The sequence below is a fragment of the Phascolarctos cinereus genome, unplaced genomic scaffold (assembly GCF_003287225.1).
Source record: "Phascolarctos cinereus isolate Bilbo 61053 unplaced genomic scaffold, phaCin_HiC Scaffold_2;HRSCAF=192, whole genome shotgun sequence".
Lineage (NCBI taxonomy): Eukaryota > Metazoa > Chordata > Mammalia > Diprotodontia > Phascolarctidae > Phascolarctos > Phascolarctos cinereus.
In genome coordinates this window covers 397,570,109-397,576,108 of record NW_027555625.1, presented here as the reverse complement: position 1 = coordinate 397,576,108, position 6,000 = coordinate 397,570,109, and positions in this window count along the sequence as shown.

Below are 6,000 nucleotides of genomic sequence, written 5' to 3'. Positions count from 1 at the left end.
CCCTTCCCAGCTTCAACCAAGTCTGTGGGATTCAACCACATTCTTTTTAGATACGTGAGGGTGATTCATTCTACTTTACTCTAGCCTGCAGCTAGTAAATCCCAACCTCCTGTTCTCATTATTGTTATTAAATACTACCATCTACCTAGGTGACAATTCCTTTCATCTGCAATCTTTTCCCACAGTTTTGTGATTATGCAACTCAGCTTTACCTTTCCCTAAATCGTGCCTCTTCTTCCTGCCTTTTCTCCTGCACCTTCTGGAATGTTCATGTCATCGTTAGTGACTTTTCCTTCATCCATTCTCTCCACCTCTCCCCTTAGCTCCAGTTCCACATTTAGAAGGAAATGCTGGGCATCTTTGCAGAGATAACCCAAATGAACTTTGTTGTGGATACTTTGCTGTGCCTACATATATCTCTGTAAAATTCAGGGGAAAAAAATCTTCTTTAGGATCTTTTCAGAAATGGAAAATAGGATACTTCAAGGTCACCTAAATGCCACAGAATAGACAGATGACTGTATGGAAAAGAACAAGAGAGTGAGAGAGGATTTAACAAACACACAGACTGTCAGAGAAATTTCACAAATATATGAATCTATCAAACATTATTTCAGTAAATAAAGAATGTAATTATTCATGGTAAATCCAAAGATATGATGACCATTCCAATAAAAAGGATTGCCCGTTGGTACCTGGCCTAGGTCTAGTGTGGCCCTTAATGAGGTCATAAGAACATAGGTGCAAGCACTGTCTTGGCCTCTCACTAATAACATAGTGGAGAGTGATGATAGAGTGCCAAGCCACCACATGCTACCCAAGATTAGAAGCATCCCTTACTACATGGCCTTTATAGCCATTAATAGGATCATAAATTTAGAGCTGGAATGATGAATGAATGAATGAATGAGTGAATGAATGAATGAATGAAAAAGAATTTATTAATCATTCACTGGGTACCAAACAATGTACTAAGCATAGGGATGCAAATACAAAAACAGAAGTCGTTCTTACTGCTTCTCCTATGTAAGAAGCTTGTGTTTTAGAAAAACGTGGAAAGACCTGCATGAAATAATGAAGAGTGAAATGAGCAGAACCAGAAAAACATTGTATATAGTAGCAGCAATGTTGTTTGAAGAATAACTGTGAATGACTCAGCTGTTCTGAGTATCATTAATATTCAAATCAACTACAAAGGACCTCTAAAGGAAGATAATATCTACCTCCAGGGGAAAAAAAACTGATAAATATAAGTATGTACATTGTGATTATAGCTAGCTAGATAGATAGATAGACAGATAGATAGATAGATAGATAGATATAGATAGATAGATACACAGAGATATGTAGATGTGAAGATATATACATACATACATACACATACATATATATGTAACAGATATAGATGCATATGTGTGTGTGCGTCAAATGGCAGCCTTCGTTAGTGCAGGGTGTAGAAGAAGGGAGGGGAATAGTTTAGAACTTAAAATGCAACAGAAAAATAAATTAATTTTTTAAAAAGTTTATGTTCCAATAAGGGTAGGAAACATGTAGGTGACTGGTAGTTAGGAAAGGATATATTGATCTGAGAAGTCACAGAAAGAGTGAGTGGAACCCTCGGGCTCCTCTTTATACTCAATGTATAGGGGACATGTCCATTCCAGAAGCAGTAGAAATATAGATTTGATTACAATTTCCAGAACAAGAAGTAGAAGTGAGGAAGAAGGAGGTAACATAGTGAGATTTCAGGGTGAAGCATGTTCAAGGGTCCAGGACCAGCTAGCTATGGTAGCCTCTCAACACTTAGGAGAGCGTGACCTCAGAGTGGAATCCCAAAGCTGAATGACTTAGCTATTCAATGATATGGTCCAGGGGTAGGGAACCTATGGCCTTAAGGCCACATGTGGCTTTCTAGGTCCTTGGATGCAGCCTTTTGACTGAGTCTAAGTTTTACAGAACAAATTCTTTTATTAAGGGGATTTGTTTTGTGAAGTTTGGATTCAGTCAAAGGGCCACACTTGAAGACCTAGAGGGCCACATGGCTCTAGTCTATGGAGGTCCAGTTTAGAAGGTACCAAATGAGTAACAGCATTAAAGCTATGGAAGTTCAGCACGGTATGACAGCAGCCAGGGTGAAGAGTGGCAAGCAACTAGAAGAGTCCATTCATACCAACTAGGGTGACACAGCTCCATGGCAGGAGTCACAAGGGTAATTGGCCTTGGTCCTCCAGAGTGTACTCTCTGGAGGTCCAAATTGGAAAGTTCAACAGGAATAATAACCTCAGGATGGCATACTGGGAAGATTTTTGGAACTGAAGGGCCTTAGGGGTTATCTGGTTCACCCCCAATAGGCTCAGCTAGTCTACTAATCCCATTTCATAGATGAATCAACTGAAGCTCAGAGCTGTTAAGCTCCTCACCCAAGATCTCATAAGTAGTAAATTTACAGTCAGGAATCAAACCCCAGTCTTCTGAATCTAAGTTCAATACTCTCTGTGCTTGATTCTCCTAGCCCTAATACCCACCTTCTCTAAAAGATAATGATAGAAAAGAGACAATGAGCAAAATAGATACTCCAGCCTCAAACTATGTGGGATTAATAGACTCCTTCATCACTCAACCTTCCTAACTTGCCATTACCATTGAGCTTTCCTCCTGTACTGAGAAGCCAATCAACTGGTACTTACTCTGATCTATGAATGGAAAAATTCTACTTCCATTTTCCCTAAACTCTATGCCTGAGAGTTGGTCATTCAGTCAGCCACTAAGCGTTAATTAAATAGCACATGTGTTCCAAGCACTGTGCTATGTACTGGGGATACAAAGAAAGGGCAAAAAATAGTCTCTGATCTCAAGGAGCTCCAAGTCTAATGGGAGAGATAAAATGTAAACAACAATGTACAAACAAGATACATATACTGAACAAATTGGAAATAATCAACAGAAGGAAGCCACTAGAATGAGAGGGGATCAGGAAAGGCTATTTATAAGGCAGGATCTTAGTTAGGATTTGAAGGAGGTCAGGAAAGCCAGGAGGTAGAAATTAAGGAGAGAATTCCTGGCATGGGGGATAGCCAGTGAACATGTCTGCATTCAGGAGGTGAAATTTCTTTTATAAAGAACAGCAAAGAGGCTAGTATGCTAAGGAAAACAAACAAACAAACAAACTCTTTTATCTGCACCTTCCCCCTGCATTTCCATCTCTATCCACTTCAGGCCTCCTCTTTCCCTGTCACTATACTTCTTTGCCCTCTTCTGCCACAACACCTGGAATACCCAAGCTATGCTTCTCCTCCTCTTTATCATCATCATCATCATCATCATTTATACAGCACTTTGAAATTTGCTAAAGTGCTTTCAATACATCACCTGATTGGATCCTCACAACAAGCCTGATCTGAACTCAGGTCTTCTTGTCCAACACTTTATTCACTTTACCGAATAGCTGCCTATTGCTCCCAAACTCTCCTCTATCCTAGATCTCTAGAGTTCATACTTTTTCAATTTTCTTATACTCATGAAAAATTGGCTTTCTCTTTAAAATACCTCATCCCTGGCCATCCTTTCCATTACTGGTCTTGCCTTCTTTCATCACACTTACCTCCCAAAAATGAATTAACATGGGAGGTTATGCTGAACCCATCACTTCAAATGACAGACCCTCCTTTTGCTACTACCACTCAGAAATTTCTCCTTTTTTGAGCTTCAATTCATCTGTCTGTGTTACCCTGTCCAGGTTCTTGTTGCAGTTATCTACTGGCTCTATCTCACTCTCCTTTCATCCATCTCACTCCCTCTGCTTTTTTTCAAAGAATTTAGTACCTGGCTCACAGTATTCTTCTCCAACCAAGATTCTCCCCTTCTTGGAAACTTAAGGTTTGTACATCAATTTGTCTTGCGAAATCCTGGCTTCCTGGCCCATCAACATCATCAATTCCAATGATCTGTATATCCATTTCACCTCAGCCACCCATAACAATGATCATAGCTTAGACTATATTATTTGACCTTCATGATCCTGAACTCTGAAATACCCCTCTCATCATCATCTAATATGCTTTCATCTCTCCTTTCTCATTTCTTCTTTGACACCACTGCAATCTTAAGTCCCTATTCCTCCTGTTCTTTTCTGTCCCTTTTAAACATTTTATTTTTTCCAATTACACATAAAACAAATTTAACATTAATTTTTTTTTAATTTTGAGTTCCAAATTCTCTCCCTCCGTCCTTCCCTCCCCTACCTTCTCATTGAGGGCATGCAATTTGATCTACCTTATATGCGTATAGTCATGCAAAACATATTTCCATATTAGCCATTTTGTGAAAGAAAACTGACAAAAAAGAAAAAGTTTTTAAAAAGTATGCTTTAATCTTCATTCAGACTCCATCATTTGTTTCTCTGGACTTGAATAGCATTTTTATTATAAGTCCTTTAGAATTGTCTTAGGTTGCTGTATCGGTGATAGTAGCTAAGTCATTCACAGTTGATCATCCTACAATGCTGTTGTTACTGTGTACAATGTTCTCCTGGTTCTGCTCACTTCACTTTTGCATCAGTTCATTAACTTTCCAGGTTTTTCTGAAAGCATTTTGCTTATCATTTCTTAAAGCACAATAGTATTCCATCACAACTATATATTGCAACTTATTCAGCCATTCCCCAATTGATGGACATCTCCTCAATTTCCCATTCTTCACCACCACTAAAAGAGCTGCTATAAATATTTATATACGTATAGGTCTTTTTTCTTCTTATTAATCTCTTTGGGATACAGATCTATTAGTGATATTGCTGGGTCAAAGGGTATATGCATGGTTTTATAATCCTTTGGGTACAGTTTCAAATTGTTTTCCAGAATAGTTGGATCAGTTCACAATTCTACCAACAGGGCCTTAGTGCCCCAGTTTATCCACATGCCCTCCAACATTTGCCATTTTCCTTTTTGGTCATAGTAGCCAATCTGATAGATATGAGGTGATACCTCAGAGTTGCTTTAAGTTGCATTTCTCTAATGAATAGCAATTTAGTATCTCTTCTCAGCTTCTGATACTCTGACCCTCTCATCTCCTGGATAGTCTTGTTTTTTTTTATTTTCTTACTCCCTGAGCCTCACACTTCCTGGCCTTCTCCAATACTTCTACCTCCTCCTCTTCAGAACCTTGGACTCTACCTTTGAAATCAAACTGGACCCTGATACACTAACTTTGGCCTGGCCTTGCCCTGATCCAAGCATCCACTGCACTTCCAGGTCATCTCCACACCATACCGTTTCCACTCCATACATACATATCCACCCCCACTTTCTGACTTCTGTTTATATTTGTTGTCTTCTCCCATCTGAATCTAAGCTCCTTGAGAGCAGGGACTATGTTGCTTGCCTGCATTTGTATGCCTAGCATTTACCTCTGTGCCTGGCACATGTTTCTATTTATCTGCAAAATGAGGAAACTGGACTGGATGACCTGAACGGTCCCTTTCAGCTCTAGATCTACGATCCTATCAGCCCATGACACTACTCTTTCCTAATTTTCCTCCTACCTCTCTGATCATTTCTTTTACGTCTCCTTTTCTGATTCCTGTGCTTTAAGTGTGTAACCCTCAATATTATTTTATGTGCACTTCACTCTCTCTACAATTTCTTGAGTAGTGAACTCCTCTACTCCAGTAGGACCAGGTATCATGGCTATGAAGAAGACTCCCAAACCTATGAATCCAACCTTAGGCTTTCTCAGGCTATATCTCCAACTGTGCCATGATTTGAACATTTAGTCCTCTGGATGGTCCATTTAGCTCCCTAATGAAAACTCTTTACCTAAAAATATTTCCTCCTTTCCAAACTTGCCAATTTCTTTTGGAAGTAAAGTGCCCACAGTTAAACCAAGATCCATACTTTTTGGATTCATCTTTGATTCTTCCCCCTCCCCTACCCCTCATCAGCATCCTAGTCCAGTCTTTACTACCTCTACATCTCTCATGCTCATTCTCATTTATTTTTCTGA